Source organism: Eleutherodactylus coqui, chromosome 3 (assembly GCF_035609145.1).
Source record: "Eleutherodactylus coqui strain aEleCoq1 chromosome 3, aEleCoq1.hap1, whole genome shotgun sequence".
Lineage (NCBI taxonomy): Eukaryota > Metazoa > Chordata > Amphibia > Anura > Eleutherodactylidae > Eleutherodactylus > Eleutherodactylus coqui.
In genome coordinates this window covers 95,655,086-95,667,541 of record NC_089839.1, presented here as the reverse complement: position 1 = coordinate 95,667,541, position 12,456 = coordinate 95,655,086, and the positions used below count along the sequence as shown (strand labels likewise).

Here is a 12,456-nt window from a genome sequence, read left to right as displayed (position 1 = left end):
CAGCCCGCACCAAACGGACCCCGGCGCCCCCAGTGGTTACCCCATATCTAACACCATCCCCAATCTGCGGGGGTCCGGAAGAGGCCCAGTGGTACTTGGGCCAAAGTAGCGTGTAGTTCTCTTGTGTCACGGCAAAAATATATAGCCGTCTAGGGAAAGCGGAGTGTACCTTGTGAATGACGTCATATGACCCATGCTACGGCGGTAGCCTGATGAGGGACAGCAGAGTGTACCCTGTGACTGAAGTCTAGGTGACCCGTGCAGTAGGGCTGCCCACACCTAGAGTTCAGTACGTCATATGACGGAGGAATTAAATGACAGAGCCCACACAGTTATGGATTCATCAAAGAATTCCCAACAAATCGATGTCGGGCATCTTTATTTATAGTCCCCTTACATTCGGGTGTCGCAACATCATTGGACAATTAACTATGCAGTTTATTGGTTAGTTTCCAATCCAACATTTGTCATAGGTCAACTTAACCCTTCATTTGCATACCTTCCAGAATCTTCCAAGTCAGCAGTGAATAACCTCTTGATGGAGTGCTGAGGGGCCCAAGTAGCTCGAAGTTCTTATCTTATCAACACACATGTATTCCCTGTACTTTAGCAAAGCATGTGGTCGGCCATTTTGTGCAGTCCTTTTCATGACTCTGTGGCGTAATATTAAATACTACTTATATACCCACATTTACATACATATAGGCACACATACATACATGTGCACCTTCATATATACATACACATACATATGCACATATATATCCATATATATACACATCCACATATTTCTAGTTTATGAACATTATTCTCTAGTCTTAGTGTGAGGCGTCAACCCCTCCCTTAGTATCTTGTTATTCCTAGGGCCCCTTCTGCTAACATGTGGAAGCTTCTTGATATTCTTATCTCATCTAGACATATGTCCCTAGTTTGTGAAGTAACTTCTCCTGGTATATTTCAATGGCGTCTCTCATTGCGCAGTTTTAATTCATATAACAATTATAATACCTTAATTTCCATTACATCTCCTCCTCTTATATGAAACTGGGCAATGCAATCTTCCTGCGGTGGCTTCTTAACGTCCTCCTCTTCACAGTTAGTAAAATATATACATTCACAGAACACATTATATTCTATGTTGCTATTATCTTATGCTTTTGTCAAGGATGACCCCTGTGATAACAGGTGTCTCATTACCAGTTCCTGGTCTCGTAGGTAGTCATAGTGCTTTAATCACTTTTTAACATACCAGAGAGCATTACCTGGACCTTGGTTACTTGCTCCTTAAGAGAACAGCGACGCACATGATTTATTCTTACATCATGTATATACTCACCCAATATGCTACTTGATATGTCAACTCCTAAAGCTTCACACACTATACTCTAACTCCTAGAGTTTAAATTTCTAAGAAACACAACACTTTATTATCTTCCCGATCAGCCCTATTACTGATACTCTTAATATTTCAATATATGTTAACTCAAAGACACATATATAATTTTATTATCATGACACAAATATGTATTCTTCATTGTTCCCACTGTTTTGAGATCACCTCTGCTGTCCCACTATGTTATACCAAGCAAATATCTCACTCTCCTTCCCGACCCCAAACTAAACTATCCTACAGGGGCAGGTTGCCTTACCTAACACTGGGAGAAGGGCATAAACGCCTTGGGCTCTCTTCAGGAGTCCACACCCTTTACCCATACAAGGTAACACCCCATAGGGTATCCCCTCGCTGGAACCTATGGCAGCTATGCTATCCCTGGGTAGGAGAAGGAGCGTGCGTGTGTCTTCATGAGACAAGCAGAAGCGGAACACAATATTGTAAAGAGGTGTTTAGGAAACACATTTCAAAGTACAGTCCATCTTTGTTCAGCTGTCCATAATTCATGCAGAATGCACTCTTTGTAAGCGAACAGTACTTGCTGCTTTGCTCTATGGCTCAATAGCTTCATAGATTAGGTCAACCAGTATGATAGACATCATGGAGATTTCTCCTTAGAGATGATACTGGAGGGACAACAATTCCACAATGTTAGAAGAACACATAGAAATATTAGACATTTTAAAGTTTATATTTGTCTGTTTCTCAGTCTCAATCTGTGATTTGTAAGTGTTTTTCATCAATCAGATAATATTTCTTCAAAAATGCTCATTATTGGTCATTAAGTTAGACTGAGCATATTTATAGATCTCTCAACCTGCATTCTATAGCTTTAACACTCTAATTAGGCTGAGCAGCTAAGCTGGCATTTTAAAATTCTTAACACATTTTATCACAATCCAAACATTAAACACTGAGGAGAATAAATGGATGGCATCCACTGGGCCTGTAGATTTACTGCCTGAGCCTCATTTGCTCTGGCCTGAGATCATATCACTAAAGCTCAGTACTCCCACTGCAATACCTATTGCTCCCAGTAGGGTGTCATACCATTACCCCTTCCCCATTATTATTATGAGGATAAGTATTACATTTATTTTACATAGGATACAATGATACATGATTACTCTCCTGCCATGGTCACTCTCTGGCAGTGACCAGCGTGAACCCAGTTTGTTTTCCCTTCAGGCTTCACTGAAGTGGCTATTATCATCAGAACATGTTTCCAATATCCTGGCTCCAGAACATGTGTTGTATACACGGAGTCAGGATCTGGAAGGGAAGCAAACACTGGTTTATGCATCAAATATAAATGTTTCTACAGGGCCTGGACATATCCAGAGAAAGTACCATACTGTATAAAAGCCGTTATTTCTATTGTCTCTGGAATCCCATACCCACAGAATTACCTCGTTCAACAATTTGGTTGCTACCTCTGTAATGGCAAAACGATACCTGATTGGACAGGCCTTAACGTATACAGATAAGCTGTCAACACAGATATGGCATAATATACAAATTTGCAACCTTTAGAAGTGGGTAGAGCGGCCCAGGTGTGCCTCTGTACTGTCTTCACTACTCTCCCTATGTATGTAAAGCACAGGTCATATGCTCCTGGGTATACCTGGCTGCGACCGTGCTGAATCCAGGAACAATCCAATGTTGAGACACAAGGTTTTACATCAGTCTTTGACTGGTGTGTTTCTCTGTGTGCACAATGGGCCATCATTGAGTAGAGGGCATGAGACATGATCAGTGGTCTCTTCCCACAGGCCGGCGTCCGTCTGGCTTGCCCCTGCCTTCGTCCAGCAGCTCAGTTATTAAGCTCACTGGAGGGGCCGGGGTTACAGGTTTGGACGTTGACCTAACCCTCTTACCCTAGGTCTTACCACAGCTGCCTTGGCAGCAGCGCCCACACGTGCATTTCCTTTTGCTTCTATTCAGTCCTCCTCTATTATCCCTAGCTATGTAAGCAACATAAGATCCTGCATATTAGGCCATAATCTGTGTATATGTCTGCCTTACCCTCTGCCGCTCTACATGCTTCTGTCAGGGCCTTCACTTCCGCCTCCTGTGCTGACAGATGAGGTGGAAATGGTTCTGCTTGTTACCTCATTCTGTGTGACTACTGCACACCGCTGTACCTGCCATGTTCCTGGTATCCTCAGCCATCTACAAAACAAGACTTAAAATCTGAGTTAGCCATCAGTTCATCATTTTACATATTCAAACCCCTCAGTTTCTTGTGACATGAAGGTAATGCGGTCAGGTGACAGGAGTGCATCCTATTACTGTAACTAAAAAAAGCTAAAATATTCTCAATCTTACTCCCCCCTTCTAAATCCAGCGGAAGACCGAAGTGCGGTATAGCGCCCAATCCAGCCACATGGCTTCTGCCGGATTTAGAAGTACACCACAAAACAAAATATGGGGGTAGAAGTAACTGTACACATGTTATAAGTAAATACCATAATACTGCCCTGATACATATACCGGGCATGTCCTTGACATAAAAATGTGTTAATCCTATATATTTATTTATCTCTCCGCCAATTAGGAATGCCAGACAAAACCAAGAGTCTGACTGTAATATATCTGTGAGGACTGTATAGCACTTGAAATAAGCAGAACTAATACATATATTCTCAATATATATCATACACAGCCTGAGCTGTACATTGTCAATGTATGTTATAATTATTTAGTACTCATGTTCACAATTTTTTATAGTACAGGTGAAATACTAATTTACCAAGGGCAGTTACAAACATCAGCTAAAACTAAGTCTCGATATTGTAATGCTGACATTGTGTTCTTACCAAAACCGTCACTTCCCAGCAGTGGCCACCTACTGGTTGTGAGAGAGGCAGAAAACAAAATATATATAAACCATGTACAAATACTATAGAGATATGCAGTTATTAAATGTAAAGGGAAATTCTATCAACAGCTCAGATAACAACAAACCATATAACACTGCATTCTGAACACATTATGTGAGGGGGCAGCGGTTGGTGGTCTCCGTATGCAGATGTCTCACCAGTACAGCGGGGTAACAAATCAGTAATATTAACCTTTTATGCTGGACCCTAAGCTGTCTATACAGCGTCCCATACCTCCGCCCAATCTTTCTCTGCTGTGTTATAGTCTTTCTCTTTTCCTGGATGTCTAGTGTCTGAGCATAAAGTTGCTTGCGGAGATTGTCATTGTCAGTGTTACCTTGTATAAACTCTGTACACTGTCCCAGTCCAGTAACTGTGTGCGTATGCGAAGATGTTCCGTCATCTGTCACTACTGTGTCTCTATTGTCTAAGTTATCGACACTCTTATAAGTCAATCAATTGCAATCAGCGCATCTGACAGGGGTGCTTATTGTCTCCTGGATTATCTGCCTAGTGGACGTTTGAACACATACTTCCCCTTCCCCCCTCATTTCCCAGTGAGCCTTCCATGATCCAACTGGTTATTACTAAGCCTCAGGTGTATCCTGCAAAATCATGTACAAATGTCATCACATAGGTGGATGCTCCCCCCCCTTTGTCTATGCACAGCCGTCCGGGGCTGATACCACCCCAGTGCCGTCACGACGGGTCACTAGGCGAAAAAAAAAATCCACCTCCGTCTTGTACCCTATGGGGTTGATACCACCCCAAAGTGACCAAGATGGGTGATGATATAAAGCTTAATATAATGGCTCACTTCATCGTCCTACCCAGGTTGCGCATACCCAGGTCACAGTGGTGAATAAGCTGAATCTCACCTACCTCAGTACCAAAAGAAAACTTTTATCACTCAGAGAAACAACAACATTTTAGCCGTCCGGCATCTATACATTGGCATCCATGCCATACATGTATATACTTATGGGAAATGGGGGCAACTCAACTGCTACTGCTGTTAATACATCAGTGACTTAAGGGCAATACAGTACATTGAGTCATTGTCCAATTCACGTCTCTGACAGTGAAATTGGATTACACATATACACTTATAATGCTGGGGAATGATCAGCTGCTGAAGACCTACAGGCACCTCACAGCAATCTATCAAACGTGTTGTTAACAAAAATCATAAAAACTCCACTAGGAATGCAATTAATTTAATTTAATTAATTAATTAATTAATTAAGTAATAATGTAAAATATATATATACAATTCTCCCCAAGTTGCGGTGACAGCAATAAACTCTTATCTATACATATTCAGTCTCTAAGAAGTCAATTGGCAGTCTACCAAAATTAGTGTAATCTGCTACAGACGGGTTGCGGTAAGTTAACTTATTGCAACTGACAAGAACGCGCTCATCAACAGTAAGTTATTTGAATAACAGCGTCTTTAAACTAATTTAACTGCACTGTATCGTAAGTTGTGTCACATATAACGGTCAAGTCAGTCTTGTCACCTGGGTCATTATATAGCGTGCACGTGACATGTACATATATATCTGCAGGCTGTTCCCTTCTGTATTGTCAGTCTATGTAATGCTTAAAAGGTCTTATTCCCTCAGTCAAGGGAGTCTCTGTACACACACAAAACTTTGTCATCACATATAGAATAGTCATTAACACATTTAGACATACCATAAAAGTGTCAGTCTAAGACCTTGCAGCCAGCGACAGTCAATACAGGAAAAGTTACACAAATAAATCTGACAGACTCAGGAGGAGCACATAGATAAGCACACATACAGCAGCAACATTCACTAGTACACTAAACAGCGCATCACGTCACACACCAAACCACAGACCAGGGAGCAGAGCTCAGGAGACAGGCAGTAACACAATGGGTTACTTACCGCGGTCTCTCTGTGTCCTGTTCTCCACCTCCGGAACGTCCGTGGCTAGGGGTGCTGTTGTGAGGCCCGCTTCATTCTCCACCAAAAATGTCGCGGCAAAAATATATGGCCGTCTAGGGAAAGCGGAGTGTACCTTGTGAATGACGTCATATGACCCATGCTACGGCGGTAGCCTGATGAGGGACAGCAGAGTGTACCCTGTGACTGAAGTCTAGGTGACCCGTGCAGTAGGGCTGCTCACACCTAGAGTTCAGTACGTCATATGACGGAGGAATTAAATGACAGAGCCCACACAGTTATGGATTCATCAAAGAATTCCCAACAAATCGATGTCGGGCATCTTTATTTATAGTCCCCTTACATTGGGGTGTCGCAACATCATTGGACAATTAACTATGCAGTTTATTGGTTAGTTTCCAATCCAACATTTGTCATAGGTCAACTTAACCCTTCATTTGCATACCTTCCAGAATCTTCCAAGTCAGCAGTGAATAACCTCTTGATGGAGTGCTGAGGGGCCCAAGTAGCTCGAAGTTCTTATCTTATCAACACACATGTATTCCCTGTACTTTAGCAAAGCATGTGGTCGGCCATTTTGTGCAGTCCTTTTCATGACTCTGTGGCGTAATATTAAATACTACTTATATACCCACATTTACATACATATAGGCACACATACATACATGTGCACCTTCATATATACATACACATACATATGCACATATATATCCATATATATACACATCCACATATTTCTAGTTTATGAACATTATTCTCTAGTCTTAGTGTGAGGCGTCAACCCCTCCCTTAGTATCTTGTTATTCCTAGGGCCCCTTCTGCTAACATGTGGAAGCTTCTTGATATTCTTATCTCATCTAGACATATGTCCCTAGTTTGTGAAGTAACTTCTCCTGGTATATTTCAATGGCGTCTCTCATTGCGCAGTTTTAATTCATATAACAATTATAATACCTTAATTTCCATTACACTTGGAAGGAGACTGGTGAGTGCTGCCGTGACCGGTGACAGCTTTACCCTCCCAGCTCCTCTGCGGGGGCCTCGTGTCCTGAGTGGACCCTCCGGGTCACCACAAACATACAACCCGATATAATAGCTGAGTGGAAAAATGTAGTTTTTTTTTTGTTTGTTTTTTTTTAGAACGGCACTAGATAAAAGTTCAAGAATCAAGTCCCTTGCCAACGCAAATTTCTGATTCATCACCAAATAGAGCTTTATCCAGTCATCCACTCGCTGTGATTGCTTTTCTTTGTCCCACTGTAACTTTTTCTCCTGTTTTAGGTGTTAATACTGGTTTTTGTTTGACTTTTTTATATGCAAATCCCATTTCATTCAGCTGATTGCTTGAAGTTTTGTTACAGACATTGACTCCAGTTTCAATTCATTTGTTTGTTTTGGCTCTTCTATTTTTCTTTTCAAAGTTTATTTCTTTGTGTTTTCTATCTGACGCTTTGATGTCTGCATTTTCCTGTATATTTTCCTTTTATAACCTTTCTATTTTGTTTATACTTGCTAATTTTACAGACAGCTGACTTGGAACAACTAAGGGTGTTTTTCACATCTGCGTTGGTACTTCCGGCCATTGAAGATCCGGCACAAAATACTGGAAGAAAAAGTGCTGCATGCAGGACTTTTTTTTCCAGGTAAAAGCCGGGCAACTGAGCGAAAAGAGAACGGACCCCATTATAGTCAGCGGGGTACTTTGGCGTTTTTCGGTCCTGTCTTCAGACAGAGCCCTTCGGCCCGGAAATTTCCTTTTCCAATTCCCCAAATGGAGCAGGGAACCAGAACCCCAGACACAGATGTGAAACTACCCTAACATCTTTTTCTACAGCCTGTGTTGGATTTCCATCTTAGGAGGTGCCCTGCAAACCTAGTGCTGCTGCTATGTGTGGAAAACCTGCAGCAGAATACAGTAGAAGCAAAGAAGATGAGATCTGAACAAAGTGCATTCATTTGTGAAAGAATCTCTCCACAAAGAAGTTGAACTGTGGTGCGGATTGCAAAATCTGCAGCATGTAAATTCCGTTTGTGGATTTTCATTATGGCTTACACACTTTAATTTTTATTAAATTTTGACAAGTATTTATCAGGTACAACATAGTGTGATTGCTTTATAATCAAACCGTATACAAAATTAGGTAAATGACAATTCCATATATGTTGTTCAGAATGATAAAAACTCTTAGTTTTTGCATGAACTTCTTCATCCAAGAAATCACTAAATCAAAGATGGCCTGGCCAGGGCCAACCTACTTAAAGATGAAGAGGAAGGGAGAGTAGTCAGGATGGAGGGAAGGGGGGGGGGGGGGGGTGTACGGGGGTTCTATTTCGTGTGGTCAGTGTCCGGAGGAGGAGTACAGGGCTATGTGGCTGTGTTTATAAATGGTAACTTATATGGTGTTTGGGGGCCACTATTTTAGGAAGGGAGGTTGTTGTTTATCTGTGGAGTCCAAATTTCTAGAAACCCTTCATATCTATCTTCGACTATTGATGTTCGACGTTTTACTGCCGAGAAATCCAGTGAAGCCTGTTTCCACAATTGGGCGATGATTTGCTTTGTAGCTAGGAAAAAAAGGATATTTGTTTCCTGTAGGCTGAGGGGATGTTCTCAATACGCTTATTCAGTAAAGCCTCCCAGGGATTGTTACGTATATTGCCGTAGGTTACTGTGTATATTGATAAGTAGACTCTGATCCAGTCTCTTAACTCTGGGGCAGGACCACCAAATGTGGAGTGTGTTACCTGGGGATAAACAACCGCGAAAGCAGTTTGGAGAGTAGCCTGGCACTGCATGAGCTCTTCGTGTGGGAAGCAAGTACCAACGTAATAACACTTTAAATGATGTTTCCAGCATTAGAATGTTTCGGGCACTTCTATCGGTGGATTTCCAGATCCAGGACCAGTCTTCATCTGAGAGGGCGTTACCTTTATCCCCCTCCCAGCGCGATACATATGTTAATTGTGCGCGATATGATGGATGGACGAGTCCAGAGTATATCTGTGAGATAAGGCCCTTAGCATGTGAGTACCCGAGGCAATAGGATTCAAAAGGGGTTAAAGTCAAAGGGGATTTTGTATTTTTAAGGTAAGAGAATTCAAAGTGTTTTAATTGTAGGTATCGGAATATCTCAGAGGACAGCAGATTATACTTTCTCTGAAGGATAGGAAATAAGGTAACACCCTCTAGTGAAAGCAAGTGATATATTTCAGTGACACCATTGTTGGTCAAGGCTTTAAAGGACTGGAGTGAATCATTGCCTGGAGAGAATAACGGGTTTTGTTGCAATGGCAGGAGGGGTAAATGGGGAGAGATTAGGTTTCCTGAGTATTTGATGGAGTCCCAGACCTTAAGGGAGTGTTTTGTAATAGGGTTGGTGATATTGGGTCTGTGTATTGGTAGGGTCCATAACAGTAACATAGTGTGTAAGGCTGAATGAAGACAATGTCCATCTAGTCCAGCCTGTCTATCCTACTGAGTTGATCCAGTGGAAGGCAAAAAACCCCAAGGCCAGAAGCCAATTAGCCCTTTTGGGGAAAAATTCCTTCCCGACTCCCTAATGGCAATCAGACTAATCCCTGGATCAACCCCTAATAGTTCCTACCTTCCTATATACCCAGATTGACACTTAACCTAAGATTTATATCCTGTAATATCCTTCCTCTCCAGAAAGACATCTAGTCCCCTTTTAAACTCCTCTATGGATTTTGCCATCACCACTTCCTCCGGTAGAGAGTTCCACAGTCTAACTGCTCTTACAGTAAAGAATCCCCTTCTATGTTGGTGATGAAACCTACTTTCCTCTAATCGTAGTGGATGTCCTCTTGTTACCGTCATGGTCCTGGGTGTAAACAGATCTTGGGAGGGATCCTTGTATTGTCCCCTCATGTACTTATACATGGTTATTTGATCGCCTCTTAACCTTCTTTTTTCTAGAGTAAATAGTCCCAATTTGGATAGCCTCTCAGGGTATTCCAGTCCCGTCGTTCCATGTATTAGTTTAGTTGCCCTTCTTTGAACCCCCCTCAAGCACTGTGACATCTTTCCTGAGCACCGGTGACCAGAATTGTACGCAATATTCCATGTGAGGCCTGACAAGTGCCTTATATAATGGAAGGATAATGTTCTCGTCCTTCGCCCCTATACCTCTTTTAATGCACCCCAAGACTTTATTTCCCTTTGCAGCAGCTGACTGGCATTGGTTACTCCAGTTTAGTCTATTATCCACTAATACCCCCAGATCCTTTTCCATATCACTTTTCCCCAGCGGTACCCCCTTAAGTGAATATTGGTGACATCCGTTTCTCCTGCCCATGTGCATAGTCTTGCATTTTTCAACATTGAACTTCATTTGCCATTTTCCTGCCCAAGCCCCCAGCTTATCCAGGTCAGTTTGTAGCCGCACGTTGTCCTCCATTGCATATTGTATAATTTAGTGTCATCTGCAAATATTGATATTTTGCTGTGCAGCCCCTCTACCAGGTCATTGATAAATATGTTGAACAGAGTGGGGCCTAATACTGAACCCTGTGGCACCCCCCTAGCGACTGTGGTCCAATCAGAGTACGAACCATTTATTACCACCCTCTGCTTTCTATCATTGAGCCAATTTTTTACCCACTTACACACGTTTTCGCCCAGTCCGAGCTGCCTCATTTTGTATATTAGCCTATTATGTGGCATGGTGTCAAAGGCTTTAGAGAAGTCCAGATATACAAGATCAATAGATTCTCCCTGGTCCAGCTTAGAGCTTACTTCATCGTAGAAACTGATCAGATTTGTCTGACATGAGCGACCCTTCATGAATCCATGCTGGTGAGGAATTATTCCCTTATTCTCCTTGAGGTACTCATCGATGGCGTCTCTCAGAATCCCCTCGAAAATTTTTCCCGTTATTGAAGTGAGACTTACTGGCCTGTAGTTACCAGGCTCACTTTTGCTCCATTTTTTGTAAATTGGAACCACATTGGCAATGCGCCAATCCAATGGTACAACACCGGTCTTGATAGTGTCTAGAAATATTAGGTATAGCGGCCTAGCTATCTCGTCACTTAGTTCCCTTAGTATCCTTGGGTGTAATCCATCTGGGCCCGGCGATTTATCAATTTTAGTTTTCTTTAGACGCTTCCGCACCTCCTCCTGTGTTAGGTATGAGATATTTTGTGAGGGGTTCGTTTTATTCCCCTGCATCTCGTGTGGCATTTCCTTTTCGTTTGTGAATACACTTGAGAAGAAACTGTTTAGTAGATTTGCTTTCCCTTCGTCATCATCAATCATTTCTCCTGCATTGTTTTTTAAAGGGCCAGCGCTTTCCCTGCAAATCCTTTTGCTGTTAATATAGTTGAAAAATAGCTTCGGGTTGTTTTTGCTTTCTTTGGCGATCCGTCTTTCTGCTTCCTCCTTGGCAGTTTTGATCGTATCTTTGCATATTTTGTTTTTTTCCCTGTACGATTTTAGCGCTTCTTCGCTGCCTTCTTGCTTTAGTAGTTTGAACGCTTTCTTTTTTTCGTTTATTGCCCCTCTTACCGTCCTGTCGAGCCACATTGGTTTCCTTTTAGTTGAGTTTCTTTTATTTTTAAAGGGAATGAACTGCTCACATGAGGTGATTAGGATCCTTTTAAACTTTTCCCATTTGTCCTCTGTACCGTCATTTTTGAGGATGTTGTCCCAATTAATGTTACCGATAGTAGTTTTAAGCTGATCAAATTTTGCTTTACTAACGTTTAGTTTCTTTGTCGCTCCTTGATAAGGCTTCCTATTGATTGACAGCTGGAAGTTGATTATATTGTGGTCACTGTTCCCCAAGTGCCCCTTAACCTGCACCCCCTTTATACGTTCCGGTTTGTTAGTTAGTACTAGGTCCAGAATGGCCCTCCCTCTTGTTGGTTCCTGTACCAGTTGGTTCAGGTAATTGTCTTTAATTACTCTCAAGAACTTATCACCCCTGTGAGATTTGCAGGTTTCCTTCTCCCATGTTATATCTGGATAATTAAAGTCCCCCATGATAATTACTTCGTTGCGGTTTCACACCTCTTCTATCTGCCTTAGTAGTGAGTTTTCAGTTTCTTCTGTTGCTTTTGGTGGTCTATAGAAGACCCCTATCAGGATTTTGTTATTTTTTCCTCCCTGTATTTCTACCCACAGAGATTCCACCTGTTCGTCTCCTACCCCTATATCCTCCCGTAGCCTCGGCTTCAAATTCGATTTGACGTACAGACATACCCCTCCCCCTTTCTGGTTCCTTCGGTC

General features: G+C 42.1%; 1 long non-coding RNA gene across 1 annotated transcript; it reads right to left on the bottom strand.

Moving 5' to 3' along the window:
• Positions 1-332: 332 nt before the first annotated feature.
• LOC136620860 (uncharacterized) lies at positions 333-7,169 on the bottom strand. The gene is made up of 2 exons (XR_010791181.1): positions 2,613-7,169; positions 333-2,019 (listed from the first exon to the last, which is right to left on the bottom strand). It is a non-coding gene; the product is annotated as an uncharacterized lncRNA (long non-coding RNA).
• Positions 7,170-12,456: the final 5,287 nt, after the last annotated feature.